The 21,943-nt window shown below is 43.6% G+C and overlaps 1 protein-coding gene across 1 annotated transcript in view; it reads left to right on the top strand.

The window, feature by feature from the left end:
- The first annotated feature begins 1,913 nt into the window (after positions 1-1,913).
- Positions 1,914-21,943, top strand: part of LOC145396706 (uncharacterized) — a 116,277-nt gene continuing 96,247 nt past the window's right edge. The window contains exon 1 of the mRNA XM_080269992.1: positions 1,914-2,340. The gene's annotated coding sequence lies outside the window, so the exon portion shown is untranslated. The remainder of the gene's footprint in view (positions 2,341-21,943) is intronic.

Raw genomic sequence — 21,943 nt, 5'->3', positions numbered from 1 at the left:
CTAGTCACGAAGAAATGCTGGAGATATGAACGAGGCAACGAAAGGGCGAAACTCTGGGCCAAGTTAGGGTGAAAGGACTAGAGCCAAATCATCCCCCCAGTGTGACTCCACTTGGCCATCAACTGAGCTGGAAGGAGTTGGGGATCGCGTTTGTGTTAGAACGAAGGTACTCTAATAACTTCTCTGATATCAACTCCTAGTCAGGTTAGAAGAGTGGTGTAGTTAGTTAGAAGGTGGTATTGTTAGAAGAAGCGTGGTATAGTTAGAAGGAACGTGGTATTATTGCGCTGGTATTAAATGCTTGGTACCTTAGCGTTGCAGTGTGGGCTCCCTGGTGTGAAGGGTGGTGTGGGTGAGGTAAGCCCTGGTATCGATCCCTCTTACACCAGCCTGCTTCACTACACTATCATCCAGCACTCGTTCCTGCCGCCCTTCCTTCCTTCACTCCTTCACTCCCCCTCCCCAACACTCCTTCATTCAGTCACTCCTTAATTCCTATGTACTCACTCTCCCTCGCTTCCTCCCTCCCTCCCTTCCTTCCTTCCGTCCTTCCTTCCTTCTTTTTTTCCTTCACTGCCTCCCTACTCTTCTTCTTTCACTCACTCCTTTTTTCTTATGTACTCCTACCAACTCATTCACTCACTCTCCCCTCACACCCTCTCTCCCTCCCTCCCTCCTTCCTTCCTTCCCTCCTTCCTTCCTTCCCTCCTTCCTCTGAGAATGATGACCTTTTTGTTGTGAAGACGATGCTGTCAACCACTTGAGAGAGAGAGAGAGAGAGAGAGAGAGAGAGAGAGAGAGAGAGAGAGAGAGAGAGACAGACAGACAGAATGGGAAGTGGTGATTTTTTATTATTATTATTATTATTATTATTATTATTATTATTATTATTATCATCATCATCATCATCATCATCATCATCATCATCATCATTTACTTTGCACTCTCCAATCATAGTTAGGACTGAAACTTGATCGAAAGTGATGCTGGTTATTAATCTATATCTCTTTGTATCTGTCCGTCTGTCTGTCTGTATCTACCTATCTCTTTGTATCTGTCTGTCTGCCTGCCTGCCTGTCTGTCTCTGCATATGTATCTGTCTATATTCAATCAATCTGTCTGTCTGTCGTTTGTGTCTGTCTGCGTCTGTCCGCCTTCTGTCCAGTGCCCCATCAGGAGCTGTCAGGTTGGAGAGATGGCAGATTTACGCTTGGTGAAAGTGGACGGAGTATAGATGTGTTTAGGGCATTAGGTGTGATGATGGAAGATGTGTGTGTGTGTGTGTGTGTGTGTGTGTGTGTGTGTGTGTGTGTGTGTGTGAGAGAGAGAGAGAGAGAGAGAGAGAGAGAGAGAGATAGCAGCTGGCAATCTTGAAAGTGTGATGTTAGTTAAATCTTGCAGGGTGTGGTGAGAGAGAGAGAGAGAGAGAGAGAGAGAGAGAGAGAGAGAGGGGGGGGCATAAAAGAGGTAAATGGGCAAGAGAAAGGACGAAGGAGGGATGGGGGAGGCAGGGACGAAGTAAGGAACACAAGGACACTAGAGGGAGAGAGAGAGAGAGAGAGAGAGAGAGAGAGAGAGAGGGGGGGGGACTGGAATAGTATTACTGGAAGGAGGAGGGGGGGGGGCTGTAGGAGGAGGAAGTATGGAATGGAAGGAGGGAAAGGGGTAGAGAGAGACTGATAGAGTAGGAAGGAAGTAGAATTAACGAATTAACAGTCGAAGCATAACACTTGAGGAGGAGGAGGAGGAGGAGGTATGGGAGGGCTCGAAGGAAGACGAAGGAGGAGGAGGAGGAGGGAAGGGAGGAAGCAGAAAACGCGAGGGAGGAGGAGGAGGAGGACATCGTAGCTAGGGGGAGGAATGGAGGATGAGGAGAAGTCAGTGTGAATCTGGCAGTGGTGGTGGGAGGTTGCGTCACTCCGCTCCTCTCCACTGTGCTCCTCGCTCCCTCACACTCTATCCCTCACTCTCCCTCACCATCCCCTAACTCTCCCTCAGCCGGTTACGAGTGCAGTGGATAACGGCCATAACCGGCGGAGAAGACCGTTAAAACCGTTGCCACCGGCGCCCTGTGCGTGGCTTTTCGAAAAATTTACCGTCGAATCCGTTATTGTGTGAATCTTAACCAGCCCGATGCCGCGCTAAGATGGTGGAGAATGTATGAGAACGGGTAGAGTGTGTGTTTGTGTGCGTGTGTGAGTCTTTCCGCGGTTGTCAGTGGAGGAGGGTGACTTGGAGCGGTGGTGTTGGTTCCGTGGGAGGTTACCGCATGAACTAGCAAGAGCATCAGCGGCCACACTCCCTCAGCGGTCCTTTACCCCCTGCCCGTTGCATTTGAAGGTAAGGGAAAGGCAAATGGGCAAGTGACAGCTTTCTTTCCCTTTCGTACGCATGGGAAGGACTGTCGTTTGACTCGTTTCTTTCACTGTCGTGCGTCCTGGGAAGAAATGTCGTTTTCTTCCTGGTACACCTATTATAGATGGGTAATTTGTGGAAAATGTAGTGTTGCATTGATTTTTTACATTATTATTATTATTATTATTATTATTATTATTATTATTATTATTACTGTTGTTGTTGGTGGTGGTGTTATTGTTGACATTGTATTAATTCCAACATATGTCATTGACGTGGAAGGCATTTAAGATGATGGTTAATAATAATAATAATAATGTATCATCACCATTATCATCCTTTTATTAGTGTTTTTTAATCATGCCCACCCATTAAAATAGTGGGCACTTGAGTCATCTTCCTTATTATTATCATTAGCAGTAGCACCAGTAGTAATGATGATGTTATTTCCGTGTCGTGAATCATATTACTGTACATATAATAAAATAACGCCATGCCCGCTGTTAAGGGAGCCCTGTAGTGGGGTGGGCGGGGGTACAGCTGAGGTTTACTGTAGACTGAAAGGTAAATCAAGTGACATCCAGCTACTGTCATAATTTCCCAACAATTCTGGAAGCTGTCGGGGAAAAAACAGCTACGAGGAAAAAACTACAAGGAAAAAAAAAGACTAAGAGGAAGTTACTGTTATAATTCCCCACAGTTCTGGAAGATGGTGGGAAAAAAGAACTACAAGGGAAAAAAAAATGAGAGAATCAAAGTTACAAGGGAAAAACTACGAGAAAAAACTACGAGGAAAAAAATGAACAGCGAGATGTGTAAAAAGATCTGTATCAAGGGGAGAGTTTCTGCCTAGAGTACTTTATGCAGCCTCAGAAGACATTGCTATACTCCTTTCACCTTAACTTGGCCCAGGTTCTCCTCCATTCCTGGCCTGTTTCATGTAGATCCGTGACACAGGAGCACTACGACAGCTCTAGGTCTTGCATGGCACTTCTTCGTGACTAGCATCGTATATACACTAACTTGATTTTCGTTCCTCAGCAGCTTATTTCACATAGCTCATTGGCTGAAAAAAGACCCTGCTACTGCTCTACATCCCCTCCATAGCACTTCTTCGTGACTGGCATCATATTCTAGTGTTAATCTCTTGCCACAGCTCAAGACTGGGGAGATGGCAATTTTAGGCCAAGCCAAGTTAGAGTGAATTGAGTATAGGGAGTGTGCTTGTGGCTAAATATTTCTTTGCCTAAAATTGATGAATGTGTGGCGATACCCTGTTCACTAGAATATGATGCTAGTCACGAAGAAGTGCCATGGAAAGGACGTAGAGCTGTACTAGTGTCTTTCTGCCATTGATCTACGAAAATCAAGGCCAGCTTAGAGTGAAAGGACTATAGTTACCAATCTTGCTGTCACATTTTTCTCTCAGTGGTGCCTCTCAGGGACGAGCGACTGTCATGTACTGCCTTTAGTGAATCGTAGTAGTAGTAATAGTTGTAGCGGAAGTTATAGTAGTAGTAGTAGTAGTAGCAGCAGCAATAGTAGTAGTAATAGTAGTAGTAGTAGTAGTAGTAGTAACAGTAATAATAGTAATAATAATAATAATAATAATAATAATAATAATAATAATTTTTCCCAGGACCTTGCTTTCCAGTCCTTATCTTCATCATGGTTATTATGGTCTTTTATTGGAAAAAAAGTCGAATGGAGTATCAGTTGGTTGGCGATTCCATTCCTCTATACCCCTCTCTATCTTTTATCTCTCCATCTATCTATTTATCTATCTGTCTTTATACCTCTCTGCCTGGCTGTCTATCTATCTACCTGTATCTGTCTATGTATCTGTGTGTCTGTCTGTCATGTAGGGGTGACCACAAACAAATCGCCTCCTCGTTACCCTGTCATCCGCCATCAAACTACTTTCCAACACCCCCTCCCTCTGTCCTTTATCTCATACCCTGCCAACGCCAGACGATTTTACTCAGCTGAGAGTGTCAATACGAGCCTGAGAGATATATTCCTTTCCCTTTAACTTGGCTCAGACTTGTATTATTTTAGATTATTTTAACTTAGCTTAGTGGACGAATTATGATGGTACTGCCTTCCCGTTGCACTTCTTCGTGACTAGCCTCGTATTCTAGTAATGATATTTTTGTTCAACAGGAGAATATGATGGAGGCTTTTTTTTTTTAGTTTCTCTCTCTCTCTCTCTCTCTCTCTCTCTCTCTCTCTCTCAACCATGGCAGTGAAAATTACAGAGATAATGAGGATTCTCTGGACTAATAACCCTCCTCATCCGGTTACCTTTTTTTTTTCTTTTTTTAATACCATAAATTCTTTCCAAACGACTTTAATCAGCTTAGGGGAGAGTTTTTATCTATCTATCTGTCTATTTATCTATCTACACCCAGACGCCTTAATCCTGTGAGGAGTGGCCGCAGACAAATCGCCTCCATGTCACCCAGTCCTCTGCCATTTCGTTCCCCTCCCCCCAGCTTACACCTCCCCTTTCTCATTTTCCTCTCTATTCCATCCCTCCATTTCATCCCCGGTTTCCCTCTCCCTCCCCCCCTCCAGGTCACTCACACACCTAGTTAGTCTCTCACTCTACCTTAATGGCGTCAGTAATTTTAGCTCCGTCACGGCTGAGAACCCTTGTTGATAAACCATTTTCGACTTAACCTCAGCCGTAGAAATACCTGAAATAGATTAAGTCCTGACACACCTGTATATATATAAACTAGGCTTCTTTCCCCCCACTCAGTACATAATTAGTGCCATTTCAGTGACTACAGTGCCTGCTTAACCCAGACACCAGTGCCTGTGTTTACCTATTAGCCAGACACATTATACTCCACGTCACTAAGTCTGGCACCATATCAGTACTGGCCTCAACACCTGTAGCATCGATGAGGGTCCTCTGTACTGGATATGCCTTTTTGTACTGCCGTGATGGTTCTCAAGGTAATAAATAAGAGGTGCTGATGGTGCCAAACTTAGTGGAGTATAGCTAGCACCACCAACAAACGCCAATCCCCTGTCTAACTATCTAACTCCTCTAGTTCCATAAATATCCCCGCAACTGAATAAAATCCCTTGACAAAGCAACACTCTAACAGGCAACACGCCAAAGGAAAAGACCGAGTTAGCTAGCACACCCGATCACCCCTGGCCGTATTGTTAGTGGTGTGGCAAGCCTGGTTACACGTGTTCCTCATTGTCAATTTCGCATATCACACCTTATCATTCTGTTGTATGTTACTGATGTAGACAGTGTTGATTTTGATGCAATACAGATAGCAAAACTCACTGACCTTAAACCTATATCAAGTAAAAGGCACACAGAGAGCACATACCTCCGTCAGTGAGAGTGAAATTTATGCTTGACTTCCATATTTCCTCTTTCCTGTCAGACGAATACTTTTACGAAGTCACATAGTTAATTCTACGGTCTCATTCTGCCCCGTTACACAATCTCAGAGAACGCATACCTCAGCCGATGCTAAGAAAATGTATTATTTATTCTTGCATCTGGATCCGGTTTCATCTCAAAATAATAATAATAATAATGATAATAATAATAATAATAATAATAATAATAATAATAATAATAATTCCTTGACCCACTGTCCACCTATCCACCTGATTACGTTGAAACCCAAAGTGAGTTTTATAAGATATACACAGACAAACACGGGTGAATGCAATATCTCAGTTCATCTTCGTCTGGCGGGGATAATAACATAACGTGTGAGTATCAAGATGCATCGCAGTAGACAGAATAAATCGCTAAGGAAGAGGTGTGACGGAACCCCCTCAAAAACCCCATAAAATACACACTGCTCCCCAAACCCAATAAATCAGTGCCGTGTGGTGAGTGATCAGGGACTTGTAAAGATTCCGTCCTGACATTTAAAGAACTGATGCCTACAAGACGTGTGTGTGTGTGTGTGAGGGGAGGGGTTGTGTTTGTTTGTGGGGGGAGGATTTGTGTGTGTGTGTGTGTGTGTGTGTGTGTGTGTGTGTGTGTGTGTGTGTGTGTGTGTGTGTGTGTGTGTGTGTGTGTGTTGGATAAGGTGTACATAAGCATCCGATACGTTGTACTTATCAATTGTTGTAATGCCTCTGTTTTATTATCTGATTACCCCCTCTCTCTCTCTCTCTCTCTCTCTCTCACACACACACACACACACACACACACACACACACACACACACACACACACACACACACACACACACACACACACACACACACACACTAACCCTTTCAACCTCAGGACCTTTTTCTTTAAGTTCCCCCTTTCCAGACGGTTTTATTCAGCTTAGGAGTGACTTTCCGAACAGGGGGGGTTTAGAGGAAGCCTTCTTAACCCCTTCAGTGTGAGAGGGGTTTGTAAAATTAAGGCAAATCGTCTGAAGGAAGGAAATAAATTGATGGAAAGAAGAGGTACGGATGGAAAATGGTGGAGTGAAAAGAAAATGGAATGAGGGTGAAAAAAGAGGGGCGAAGGTAATGAGGAAAACGGGATGTTGGAACAGTTACGTTGAGAGAGAGAGAGAGAGAGAGAGAGAGAGAGAGAGAGAGAGAGAGAGAGAGAGAGAGAGAGAGAGTTGATGCTTTGAGATATGCCTGCTTGATTGCGTGTGTGTGAGAGAGAGAGAGAGAGAGAGAGAGAGAGAATAACAAGAAGAGACAGCGCGCGAGACAGAGCAAAGCTAGAAGGCCAAGCGTAAATCTTAAATGACAGGAGAGAGAGAGAGAGAGAGAGAGAGAGAGAGAGAGAGAGAGAGAGAGAGAGAGAGTAGCCAGTCTAAACCTGTTTCTCTCTATAATCGGCAACGGAAGGCATAAAGGAGTTCCAAGATGCTTAGTCATTACTTCAATGTCTTGTAAGATGTGAATTTATTTTTTTGGGAGAGAGAGAGAGAGAGAGAGTCATTTCCTCAGCGTCCCGTAAGATGGTTGTGTAATTTGTGAATAATACATAGGGAAAAAAACTTAATAGGATGGTTAAATTAAAGTTACTTAGAATTTATTAAGATCAGAATTTATTTATTTATTATTATTATTATTATTATTATTTTAGAGAGAGAGAGAGAGAGAGAGAGAGAGAGAGAGAGAGACACACACACACACACACACACACACACACACACACACACACACACACACACACACACACACACACACACACACACACACACACACACACACACACACACACACACACACAAAACACATCACTCACTCCTCGCTACGTGCATCGCGTATGTAATAAAACGCCAAGGGAGCGTCTTTGAACCAAAGTTTTTCCTCCGTTTACTACAGGCTTATTTGGCGACTATTGGTGACCCAGCGGACGATAGTTACGATACGCATGAACTATAATTACGATACCAGTGAACGGTAATTACGATACAAGTGACGTAAACTCACAACAGACCAATTTAAGAGCAGATGAAGACTCGCTGTTATTTTACTGAGCTGAGGATAATGACCACCTGAGGGACAATTTTATCATTAGGCCTGTGATGATGATGATGATGACTGGTGTGTGTGTGTGTGTGTGTGTGTGTGTGTGTGTGTGTGTGTGTGTGTGTGTGTGTGTGTGTGTGTGTGTGAAAAGTAATTATCCGATTTTAAAGGAACTTGGTGGGTGCGTTAGAGAGACAGCCCATAAGGAACTGTGTGTGTGTGTGTGTGTGTGTGTGTGTGTGTGTGTGTGTGACTGTGTGCGCCTTCTGGTTGTCATTTATTTGTTTTTTAATTTATTGGTAAAGTGGCAGCCAACGAAATATTCTGTTTCTTTCACATGACCATATATATATATTTTTCCTTCTGATTTGGCCCATAGTTTTGTCTTTTCGTACATTATTTCAAGTAGCAGGAAAGGGCAACTACGACGCAACATTCTTTCCATAGCACTTCTTCGTGACTAGCAGCGTATTCTAGAGAGAGAGAGAGAGAGAGATACAAGGTGGTGGTGGGCAACTTTCCTGGTTATTGGAGCTCAAGCCAATTCTAGAGCATCCCCCCGAACGTGAGGCCAGTGCCGCACCGACAGAGCCGCGGAGTCGCCTTTACCTGTCCTACTAACCTTTCCCTCCTGCCTTCGCCCCTCCCGAAATGGACCAAGTGGTGCGTTGGGATCGATATCAAGGCATTAAAACAGCGTCATTCCAGCTTCATTGTGAAAGGGGACGAGTGACTAAAGTAATATTCTTATTTGTATATTCTTCTGTATATTAATTCGTTGCCTACCAAGACGTATTTTCTTTTATGCAAGGAAGAAGGAACCTAAGGCCAGACGCCCGGAAAGATTGTTCACTCGAAGAAAAAAACATAAAAACTAGCTAAGATTTGATTCGTGCTACTATCGGGTTGTTTCATTTGGCAAAGGGCAACCCTACGGAGTGAAGGCGTTGGCATTTCTAACACCTGCTTTAAACGTGGCGCTGATGAGGAGCCAAAACGGAGGCGCTGCACACCCTAGGTGGAGGCAAGTAGCTGCGGCGTCCACCCGGGAGGCAAACCTCCATTTTTATCTGCGGATCGCCGTGGGAGGGACACAGATCCGACCCTGGCGAGGCGTTGCCTTCCCTACACGGTATCTGTACTGTAGTGTACCTGTAGGGTGGCCCTACAGAACCAGGTGCTTACCGGTGGCCTGCGACTACCACTGTTACTGCTGCTACTACAACTAGTATTTGTAGTCATTATTATTATTTATTATTATTATTATTATTATTATTATTATTATTATATCTTTGCGCTGATTTTCGTCCACTTGCAAGTTATTTTACGTAGGCCAGTGACAGTTTCAGGGCTCTACATCCTTCCCAGAGCACTTCTTCGTGACTAGCATCATATTCCAGTATCAAAATTTTAGACCAAATCAGAGGACAAAGAGAAAGACAGTATTAGGGTTCTACATCCTTCCCAGAGCACTTCTTCGTGACCAGCATCATATTACAGTCTTAAAACTTTGCAACAGCTCGGTAACTTTAGGCCAAATCATAACGACAGAAAATGACAGGAATAGGGCTCTGCATCCTTCCCATGGCACTTCTTCGTGACTAGCATCATATTTCCAGTATCAAAACTGCAGTAGGCCAAATTAGAGGACAGAGAAAGAGTACTCGGGCTTTATATTCATCCCATAGCACTTCTTCGTGACTAGCATCACATTCCAGTATCAAAACTAGGCCAAAATAAGAGGACAGAGAAAGAGTACTATAGGACTCTCCATCCTTCCCATAGCACTTCTTCGTGACTAGCATCATATTTCTAGTATCAAAACTAGGCCAAATCAGAGGACAAAGACAAAGAGTATTAGGGCTCTACATCCATAGCACTTCTTCGTGACTAGCATGGGATTAAAGGACCAGAATATCCAAACACAATCTAACTGGTCTGAACTGGCGTCCCTGATTCCTTTGTTGGCTGTGCTGGTGGTTTGTGTTGTTATTCATGGTGCGTGCAGGGATGGAAAGGGTGTGTGTGTGGGGGGGTAGAGTGTGTGTGTGTGGGGGGGTAGAGTGTGTGTGTGGGGGGGTAGAATGTGTGTGTGGGGGGGTAGAATGTGTGTGTGTGGGGGGAATGTGTGTGTGTGAGCGGGTAGAATGTGTGTGTGTGGGGGGGTAGAATGTGTGTGTGTGAGGGGGTAGAATGTGTGTGTGGGGGGAATGTGTGTGTGTGGGGGGAGGGGGGTAGAATGTGTGTGTGTGGGGGAATTGTGTGTGTGTGTGTGTGTGTGTGTGTGTGTGTGTGTGTGTGTGTGAGAGAGAGAGAGAGAGAGAGAGAGAGAGAGAGAGAGAGAGAGTTGTAATTGTATTGGTGGAGGTTGCATACAAAGTATGCATGCAACCAAACTACTAATCATTCATTGCAACACACGTAATCCTTGGAGTCAGACGGGCAGCATCAAGCCTGTACACCTTTCACTCTAACATGGCCTAGAATTACCACCCCTCCATCCTTATTGCTGAGTTGTAAGTATAGATTAACAGTAGAATTCGGTGCTAGTCACGAAGAGGTGCAGTGGAATGGATGTAGAGTCACAGTATTGTCTTTTTCTGCCACTGAGCTACGTGATCTAAGCTGCAAAAGGACGAAAAGCTGGGCCAAGTTAAGGTGAAAGGAGTATAGTTATCGTACCATCAATTCCTCCCTTCTGCCACTCCAAACCACCCTCCCTCATAAGCATAAGACTTGTTAATATTTTTCCCAAAAGCTGTGTGTTGTTGTTGTTGATAATGGGCGATTTTCCCCCTTAGAGTTAATCCTTTCAATAAAAATAATGGCTAATGTTATGACAGCGTTGAGGTTTGTTACTCGTAGATTAGGCTGGGATACGTGAGACTGGGTAAGTTAGGAAGAAGAAGGCGAGATTAGGGAGATTAGGTCAGTTGGAATAAATCTGGTTGGACAAGTTAGGCTGAGGTTAGATTTGGTTACGATAGATCAGCTTGGAATGGTTATGTTGAAGGGTAGGTTAATGGGGTTGAGTCAGGTAGGTCAGGTTTGGTTGGGGTAGGTTAGACAGGGTCAGGCTGGGTAGGTGAGGTTGAGAAACGTCAGATTAGGTTGGAGTAAGGTGAGTTTGATTGGTCAGGCTAGCTTAATTAAAGGTAGGTTACGTTAGGTTACCTGTGATTGAGCTAGGTAAGGTTAGATTAGACTGGATGAGGCTGGGGTGGGTTGGCTTGGATCCACGGTGGCTAGGTGGTGAGCGTACTTGTTTTGCGATGCGTGTGCCCAGATTTCGACCCACATAATTGCCGGAGAAGTGGGTATATTTTTGGTAGTATGTCCTTTCACGTGCTTTAGAATTCTTACCTAGTCGCTTCTACTGATTATACGATTTTGGTACTCATATAACCTTTCCACGCTTCCATTTCCACACGCAACACTCTACCAGCAGGCATTCCTTCCCTAATTACACTGATACTTCTCCAGCATGAGGAAGGGTTAAATTCAGTCACCACTCTCCGAAAATAGGACCCAATCCAGCAGTGAACCGAATGTGGATTGATAATTGTACAAACAGGTTGGATTAGGTTGAGTTTTATTTCGTTCAGCTTGTCAAAAATTTTCGTCCTTTTGCAGCTCATTTCCCGAAGCTTAGAAAGAGTACCAAGGCTTTACATCGTTTTCATAGCACTTCTTCGTGACTATCATCAGTTTAGTGTTCATCTCTAGTTACAGTTCTTCGGTGCAAAAGGGCAGTGCTACCGTTCGGTATCGTTTATAGCACTTCTTCGTGACCGGCATCATTCTCGTTTATAGCACTTCTTCGTGACTAGCATCATTCTAGTTTTGACCCCCTGTTACACATCAGTATTCACGATGGAGAGAGAGCAGCTTCAGGTCAAGTGAAAGTAGACGGAGTATAGGAAGGACTGGAAATATCCGGCTAAGGTTGCAAGCCTTGTCACTCTCTCTTGTGCGACTTAGGCGTTTGTTGCAGAGGCTGTTATGCAATGGAGGTAACGTCTCTCTCTCTCTCTCTCTCTCTCTCTCTCTCTCTCTCTCTCATTCTGTTTTTCTCCCCTTCTGCACGCTTCACGTTACATGACCCGGTTTTAACGAAATAGCGATGAGGGGGAAGATCAGAGTAACACACACACACACACACACACACACACACACACACACACACACACACACACACACACGAATACATATGCGAATTTTATGCATGTAATCATACACGCACACACGGACATGAATACATACATACAATTCTTATGCATGTAGTTACACACACACACACACACACACACACACACACACACACACACACACACACACACACACACACACACACACACAGCACAGAAAGTGAGAAGGGTGGGAAGTGGAGAGGAGGGGACATGCGTGTTCTTTTTTTTCCCCTCTTTCAATTTCCGGTGCAGTGACCAGCAGGAGGCGTGGGAAGTGTGTGTGTGTGTGTGTGTGTGTGTGTGTGTGTGTGTGTGTGTGTGTGTGTGTGTACAGTATATGATTGTGTGGGGGTTAAGTAGACGTTGATGTGCTTATGAATATGATAATGTCGTGTGTGTGTGTGTGTGTGTGTGTGTGTGTGTGTGTGTGTGTGTGTGTGTGAGAGAGAGAGAGAGAGAGAGAGAGAGACGCTGCTTTTGCTAATCCACCATCATCCTTTCGGGGGACAGGGAGAGAATTAAAAGGGATATTTCTCCAGCCAGGCTACCCAATTATGTCAGTGCCACCACGCGAAGGCCTCATTTATTTTTAGATAAATTCCGTCCCTTCAGTTATCCATAAGACCCAATAAATACATAAATAAAATAAATGAAATATAATTAGATGCATATTTGCCCTTTATTTTCTCTCTCGGATTTACTGAGTCTGGGAGAGATCTGGGATTTTATATGTATGTTTTAATAATGGAAGATTTACGTGAAATGATTTGAGTTCATGAGAGAGAGAGAGAGAGAGAGAGAGAGAGAGAGTTATATTTCTGTGTAGGCTGTCTGTGGTTTTGTGTGTGTGTGTGTGTGTGTGTGTGTGTGTGTGTGTGTGTGTGTGTGTGTGTGTGTGTGTGTGGAGAGTTGTCTGCTTGTAATAGTAACACTAAATAGTTTCTTTTCGTTTTGTATTTCCTTTCATTCTCTGCTACACTTTCCCATTTGCCTCTCTCTCTCTCTCTCTCTCTCTCTCTCTCTCTCTCTCTCTCTCTCTCTCTCTCTCTCACACACACACACACACACACACACACACACACACACACACACACACACAAAGAAACAAGTCCTCAGAATATTGTGTATGTTGCAGATGTTGCGTGCAGTAACAGTAGGAGGGAGCCGTAAAGCAGGGTTAGGGCGGGTGTAAAGTGAGAGAGAGAGAGAGAGAGAGAGAGAGAGAGAGAGAGAGAGAGAGAGAGAGAATAGGAACTGTGAAAGGAAGAAGAGGGAGAAAGGAAGACGAAGAGGGGGTAAGGGAGAAGAGGAAGAGGAGGGAAGGAAGCAGAGGAAGAGGCAGGAGTGGCGAGAGAGGGGAGGAGGGAAAGAAAGAGGAGGAGGAGTAAGAGAAAGAAGGGGAGAGAAGAATAGGAGGAGGACGAGGAGGAGAGACACTTTTAAACCTCATTAGTCTCATAGAACCCTGGTATTATTATTATTATTATTATTATTATTATTATTATTTGCAGCTAGTTATGTAACACGAAGGAAACAGTCTGGCAGAATATAAAAAAAAAACATTCAATATCCACCAAGGAGTTGTGAGGGGAAATAATTTTACATTAAGCTATTTACCTACAGTGGAATTATGTGGGTTTACGGATCTTTCACAACCACCTTCAGTTTCCCAGCAGGTAATCATCTGAGTTCATGTACAATTTACTGATGGTCGTGTGATGCAGCCAGTCCATGCTCCATGTGTGTGCATAATTACTCAATGTCTAGTTCACTGTTTATTTATGATGTATTTATGATAATACTGAAAAGAGCACGACTCAGTGACAGCTCGCATACCCCTGCAGGAACACTTATATCTGCATATGCGTCTTAGGCACACTTTTCATAAATAACATTACCTTAAGCCATAGGTGGATGGTTTCTTGTTAACTAGCTGGGGTATGGTTAGGTTAAAATGACTGATTGGTAGGTGGTGGCGACCATCATCCACTCACTTGATGTAGTGCTGCCTACTTCTTCCTTAGCCTTTACCATTCTTTTTCTGTGCCCGCCCTCCTCTCTTCCTATTTCTCCCATCTTTCCTGTCACTTCTTATTGCTTTTCTTTCCCTTACAGGCGGCTTTACATCGAGTGACAAGCCAAATGGTTTCATGTAAGCCAAGAAACCATTTACAACGCTGGGTGGTAACCATATAACCAGAACATACGTGCTCCCTACGTGTCAGCAAGTGGGTTGGTGGAGGGTTAGTGCCCCTCCCCGTAAAACAAATAACTCAAAGTCAAATGACCACCCCTTACGGGATTATGGCGTCTGGCAATAGATAGATAGATAGATAGATTATTTGTCCCGCCTCTTGCCTTCCCCAGCATGACTGGTTTAGGCTATAGTTCTTTCACATTAACTTGGCCCAGATTTTCGTCCTCTGAAGGTTATTTTATGTAGCGCAATGGTAGAATGAGATTGTGGCCTTTCATCTTTTCCATAGCACTTCTTCGTGACTAGCATCATATTCTAGTGTTAATTTATTGTTACGACTCAACTTGCAAGACAGAGGTGGCAGTTTTAGGCCTTTCTTCCTGCAGAACTTCTTCGTGACTAGCACTATTAATTTCTTGCTACAGCTTAATATTCACGTTGGAGAGATGGGAGTTTTAGGCCAAGTTATAGAACGAGATGGCATTTTTGGGCTAAATTTGAGAGAGAGAGAGAGAGAGAGAGAGAGAGAGAGAGAGAGAGAGGAACAGTTTTAGGCCAAATTAAAGAGAGGGATGGGAGTTTTAGGCCTAGTTAAAGAGAGAGATGGCAGTTTTAGGCCTAGTTAAAGAGATGGCAGTTTTAGGTCTAGTGAAAGAGAGAGATGGCAGTTTTAGGCCTAGTTAGAGGGAGAGATGGCAGTTTTAGGCCAGTTAAAGAGAGAGAGCAGTTTTAGGCCCAGTTAAAGAGAGAGGGTAATTTTAGGCCTAGTAAAAGAGACATAGGGTAGTTTTAGGCCTAGTTAAAGAGAGATGGTAGTTTTAGGCCTAGTGAAAGAGAGATGGCAGTTTTAGGCCTAGTGAAAGAGATGGCAGTTTTAGGCCTACTTAAAGAGATGGCAGTTTTAGGCCTAGTTAAATAGAGATGGTAGTTTTAGCCCTAGTTAGAGAGAGAGAGTAGTTTTAGGCCTACTTAAAGAGATGGCAGTTTTAGGCCTAGTGAAATAGAGAGATGGCAGTTTTAGACCTAGTTAGAGAGAGAGTAGTTTTAGATCTACTTAGAGAGAGAGAGAGAGAGAGAGCAGTTTTAGGCCTAGTTAAAGAGCGCCAGGGTAGGTTTAGGCCAAGTTGAAGTGAAGGGAGTATAGAGCAGAATTTTAGTAGTGTACTGGGGAGTTCCCTTCCAGGCACCTCAGCGAGATATGTCAAAGCAAAAACTGGTCTGCCTTACCTCCTCTTTGCACCGGAGCGAACCAGTGTGTGTGTGTGTGTGAGAGAGAGAGAGAGAGAGAGAGAGAGAGAGAGAGAGAGAGAGAGAGAGAATGTGTGTGTGTGTGTGTGTGTGTGTGTGTGTGTGTGTGTGTGTGTGCTTCTGTCCATGCGTGTTTGTGAGCTTGGACCTGTTTAATCAGTTTACACACAGACCAATCAGACGACTGAGAGAGTGAGAGAGAGAGAGAGAGAGAGAGAGAGAGAGAGAGAGAGAGAGAGAGAGAGAAATGTTATCTTCCCAAATTTGAACGAAAACATAGGGGAAAAACCGAAACCATCTGAAACACACACTAGGAAAGACCTGTGTTTTCATTGTATTTAGCGGGTTGTAAAAATTCTTCGGACATATGGAAAGATAGTTAATTTACTCTCTCTCTCTCTGAAATTGTAGTTAATTTACTCTCTCTCTCTCTCTCTCTCTCTCTCTGAAATTGTAGTTAATTTACTCTCTCTCTCTCTCTCTCTCTCTGAAATTGTCTTGAATATCACCATCTTCCTCTCAGGGTATAGGGGGGACGAAAGAGATGGTACTTAAGACATGTGTAACTGCGATTTAGTCACCTCTCACTTTACACTGTCTCAGAGAACCATACCTTTTGCAGTATATAAACTCTGGTCTTTTTATACTGTCTTGAAATTAGCTGCCTCCCTCTACACTGTCTGGAAACTCTAATTTACGCAGCTTCTATACTGTCTTTCTGTACAGTATATTGCCTGAGGACCTTATCATCTGTTTATACTGTTGATGTTGTGTGTGTCATCTTTTATATACTGTAGTTGTGGTGTTGGTGGTTGTGGTGGTGGTGGTATTAGTGGTAGTTAGAACCACCACAATCTGAGCTACCACCACCACTATCACCACCAGAGTTACTGCCACCACCACAGTCGAAGCCACCACCACCACCACAATCAAAACTACCACCACCACCACCACCAAAATTACTACCACCACCACAGTCGAACTCACCACCACCACCACCACCACCATCATCAAAAACTACTACCACCACGACCACCACAAAGCTACCACCACCACAAAGCTACCACCACCGTTAAATCTACCAACCACCACTACCACAATCAAAGTCACCACTACCACCACAATTCACTACCACCACCACCACAATCAAATCTTCCACACCACCACCACAATTAAAACTACCACCACCACCTCCACAATCAAAGCACCCACCACCACCGTCAAAACTACCACCACCGCCACCACAATCAAAGCTTCCACACCACCACCACCACCACCACCACCACAGACCCCGCCTGACCAGGAACTAAGTGGATGAGGTGCCAGCAAGACGTATAAGCCCCTCTGGGAGTCAAAGGTCACTTCCTATGTGTGTGTGTGTGTGTGTGTGTGTGTGTGTGTGTGTGTGTGTGTGTGTGTTTTGAAGGGAGGGAATTATGATGAGAGAGAGAGAGAGAGAGAGGCGGAGGAGGGGACGAGTTACATTACAGGTCTGAACTTAAAATCCCGTTTTCTTTACCTCTATTTTCCTGGTATTTCTAAGGCTAACTTCAATTCTAGTCGAAATGGTTCTCTCTCTCTCTCTCTCTCTCCACCGTTATGAAGAATTAAAAAAAATCTTCCTTTATTTTTCAACCTAATAATGTGTTTTTATAAATCAGAAAATTCCCAGGGAAGTTAATGAGAATCCTTTGAAATCCGCCATGAATTACGCATTAATCCCTTCACCCCGAGGACTTGTTTTTAGTGCCGTGGTGCTACTTCCAGGCGATTTATTTTAACAGGGGTTACTTAATCAGTCTATCTATAGTCGGACGCCTTAATCCCGTAAGGGGTGGCCACAAACAAATCGCCCCCACGTCGCCCTGTTCCCAGCCATTGAGTTGCCCTCCCCCCAATTTATACCTCCTTCCTGAGCCGAATAATATCATCTGTAAATACCAATAATGGAATTTAAAATCGACTTAGAAAAATACAGCGATTAAAAAAATATATATATATTACACGTCTCAAAAAAATAAATAAATACAAACACTTACAGATATAGGAAAATAATGGTATAAAAAATCGAAAAAAATGAAAAAGGTTCAATTGACGCGGAATTGGGCTTCAGGTGACGAAATTACAGATGAAACAAACAGGAAGATTTTTTTTAAGCGCTAAAATGGCCAAGGTCGGGAAGTCACTATTACGTCATCAACCAGGCGGCCTCCCATTGGTCCGTTTGTTGTTACGTCATCTGATGCCTTCCTCCCATTGGTCAGTGTACTCGTGACGTCATTAATTTGTCGTCTCATTGGTTTGTTTACTCGTGACGTCATCAATCTGTCGCCCCATTGGTTTGTTTACTCGTGACGTCATCAATCTGTCGCCCCATTGGTTTGTTTACTCGTGACGTCATCAATCTTTCGCCCCATTGGTTTGTTTACTCGTGACGTCATCAATCTGTCGCCCCATTGGTTAGTTTTCATTACGTCATCAGCCAGCCAGCGTCCCATTGGTCAGTTTATCATTACGTCATCAACCTGCTAACGTCTCATTGGTCAGTTTACCCGTGACGTCATTGGTGGTTTGACTATTGAGCGCCAGGAGGCAATGCAGGCCAGAGAGAGAGAGAGAGAGAGAGAGAGAGAGTTTGATTCTGATGGTCTTTTTACCTGATTGCATGAGAGATTATGTGTGTGTGTGTGTGTGTGTGTGTGTGTGTGTGTGTGTGTGTGTGTGTGTGATTAATTCAGACACACACACACAATAGAATGTCAGCCCAACTGAAATGGAAGCATGATTAAAGCGAGAGAGAGAGAGAGAGAGAGAGACTAGCGCACACACACACACACACACACACACACACACACACACACACACACACACACACACACACGAGGGAGGGAACGGTTGACACAAAAACAAGAGCAAGACGAAGAAAGGGAAGAAGACAAAGAAAGGAAATAAGAACAGAAACAATTGAACTGGAAGGAGGTTTGTAAAAATACGAAAACAAATGAAGGAGGAAAGGAAGTAGATAGATAGATAGACAGACAGACAGATAGATAGATAGATAGGTTGATAGATAGAAGGCACAAATGAGGAAGTGAAAAAAGGAAAGCATTTTGCCCCTCCCTGTAAAAACAATTAAGCCCTTGGCCACCCCGTTTGGGATACATGGCGTCTGGCAATGAATGAATGAATGAATTTTAGAGGAATGCAAAAAATAAAAACACATGATTGAAATGGGGACACAGATAAATTATATAAATAAATTGATTAAATAAGAGTTGGAAGAAGTAAAGAAGAAGGAATTACTGGTGATTTAAGAGGAAAAAAAAGAGACTGACAGGGAGAGTAGAAATCTGAGGAGTAAGGAGAAACGAAAGACAGTAAATGTGAAGAAAAAACGAGGAAAAACGGAAACGTGTGTGTGTGTGTGTGTGTGTGTGTGTGTGTGTGTGAGAGAGAGAGAGAGAGAGAGAGAGAGAGAGAGAGAGAGAGATTAGCTCAGACACACACAAAAGAATGTCAGCCCTTCTGATATACAGGAGGGATTAAAGTGAGAGAGAGAGAGAGAGAGAGAGAGAGAGAGAGAGAGAGAGAGAGAGAGAGAGAGAGAGAGAGAGAGAGGTGGCTAATAGATTCAGGCCTATAGTGTTAACAGCTGTCCTCTCTCTCGCAGATTCCAGTATCCGATTTATTAACCATCTCAGGCTCTGTCTCAGCACACACACACACACACACACACACACACACACACACACACACACACACACACACACACACACACACACTCGCCTCTTTACCGTCTACAGTGCGTGAGTTAACTGGTACTGTAGTTAATCTTTCATGGATCTAATTGGTATCTTATTTATTATGGGCGCAGTCTGCTGGTGTGGGCGTGGGTGTGGCGGTGGGTGTAGGAAATGAATAGCTTATGGAGGATAGATACAGGTAACACTGCGCCGAAGAGTGTATGTGGGTGAGGTGGAGGGAGGGGGAGGCCGAGGATGAGATGGAGGGATGGAATTGACAGGTGTATGAGAGATGGGATGCTGATAGGATGAGTGAGAGACTAACTAGAAGAGTATGTAAGTGAGGTGGAGGGAGGGGGAGGCCGAGGATGAGATGGAGGGATGGAGGAGAGATGTGTATGAGAGATCGGGTTGTAAGTTGGGGGTAGGGCAGCGAGATGGCAGAGGACAGGGTGACAGTGGAGGCTTTTTATTTGTGGCTACCCCTTACGGGATTAAGGCGTCTGGTTATGGATAGATAGGAGTAGATTAATATTGACTTTCCTTCGTTCTTCCTTCATAGCAAGAAGAAAACTTTGGAGATGGTAGGCCTTTGTTTCTTTTTTCTCCATTTTTCTGTTTACTTATTCGTTCTGGTTATTAGTTTTGTCTTCGTTGTTTCCGGATCCTATGTAGCGCTTTCTTTTTGGTGGGAGGTGGAGTTGGTGTGATGATGAAGAGGAAGAACCGATTAAATAAGAGGATATAGGAAGACCAGCATTCATGGCTCTCACAATGTAGCGTGTTGTGGTGTTGATAAGTGTGATGATTGACTATTTTAGGCTATGTGGTGGTGGTGGTGGTGATGACAGGAATAGCGGGAGGTGGTGGTGGTGGTGATGGTGGTGGTGGGGTGTAATATAGGAAGCCATTGTGGTATAGGTCATGGCTAGATGTGGTGGTCAGGAATGCTCCCATTACCACCTAGCCCATCCTAACCTAACACAGCACAGTCAGCCAAGCCAAGCCAATTTAACCAACCAGTGAACCCATCTCAAACCAAATTCAACCCAGTCCTGCCAAACCTAATGTAACTTTACGCACTACTACTTTACCCAGCCCAACCTAACCTAACCGAATCTATCTTAACCTACCTTAACCTAGCCTAACCTAACCTGACCCCACACACGACTACCTAGCCTGCCTTGACCCAGCTGACCTACCCTAACCTCACACACCACTGCCTGACCTAACTTAACCTGGCCCAGCTCGACCTAAGCTAACCCAGGCAGGTAACAGTACATGAGGGGTGTAAGGTCATAGGCTGGTGATGTGGTGTGGTGTGGTGTGGTTAGGTGTGGTGTGGTGTGGTGTGGTGTGGCGTGTGGTTAGTTGCGTCAGATCCTCACCTTTACCACAGTCAAGGTCACTCACACCCCTTGCCTTCCTACCCCCCCTTCTGTGTGTGTGTGTGTGTGTGTGTGTGTGTGTGTGTGTGTGTGTGTGTGTGTGTGTGTATCTTGCCTGACGCCACTTCCTGTAAGAATGACCTCGACAAACGAAGACTTACAAACACTGGCACTGGTATTTCTGTCCTATCTGTCTATCTGTCTATCTATCTATCTATCTGTCTATCTATCTATCTATTTACAGATTGTCTTTGCTTGGCGCCGCTTATTATAGAAGTGGCCTCGACTATCTGGACATCTATCTATCTGGTCTATCTGTATCTATCTATCTATCTGTCTGACTGGACGGAATTTAGGTTTGTCGAAAGCATAGGTATTGTTATGAAGTTGTTCCTATGTGTGTACTGTATGTGTGTATGTAATTTTTGTGTACATATGTATGTATGTATCTGTGTATATATGTATGTATGTATTTGTGTATGTATGTATGTATGTAATATATGTACGTAATTGTTTGTGTATGTATGTATGTATATATGTATGTATTTGTGTATGTATGTATGTATGTAATGTATGTGTGTATCTGTGTATGTTTGTATATATGTATGTATTTGTGTATGTATGTATGTATGTTAAGGCGCAGGTGTGTCATAGGTCAAGTGCCCTTATTCCCTTCAATTAAGAGGGCTTCCTAAGACCTCTTCCTTAGCGATTTATTTTTGGATGTGGGTGGTGAATATCCTTTTGCACGTTATTTATGCCGAATATGGCGATATTAAAATGATTTATGTAATACGGAGATGGACAGTAAAGTGTAATTAGCAGAATAAGTCGCTTAGGAAAAGGTGTTAGGGAAAGTAGAGATCACGGACAAGGTCAAAGTTCATCCGTGATGTCAATGTGCTCTCTGGATACTCTCAACATTTAATATTTTACTTAATTCTGATTACGTTGATATGTCTCATTCTTACATTCCTGTGAAATTTCCCTTCCTGATTATTATTATTATTATTATTATTATTATTATTATTATTATTATCATTATTACTACTACTACTACTACAATTATTCTTATTCTTCTTCTTATTATTATTATTATAAGTAGTAGTAGTAGTAGTAGTAGTACTGAATATTTTTCCATTTATGCAGAAGGGTTTGGTAGGCAGAGAAACACCAGCATCACTGCCGTCATTGCCTTATATTCCCAGTCTCCTCATACACCCTCTGACGGGCGTTGCGTACAGGTGGTGCCAAGTTGCATACACTCGGCGCAGGAAATGCTAGAGGACAGGTGTGCGTTTTTACCTGTCCCGAAGGTAACTCAGGTGTGTGTGTGTGTGTGTG

This window comes from Coenobita brevimanus, chromosome 39 (assembly GCF_032717465.1).
Source record: "Coenobita brevimanus isolate Jiangsu-jjx chromosome 39, ASM3271746v2, whole genome shotgun sequence".
NCBI lineage: Eukaryota > Metazoa > Arthropoda > Malacostraca > Decapoda > Coenobitidae > Coenobita > Coenobita brevimanus.
The sequence above is the reverse complement of the archived record's forward strand: the minus strand, read 5'-3'. Positions and strand labels throughout refer to the sequence as shown.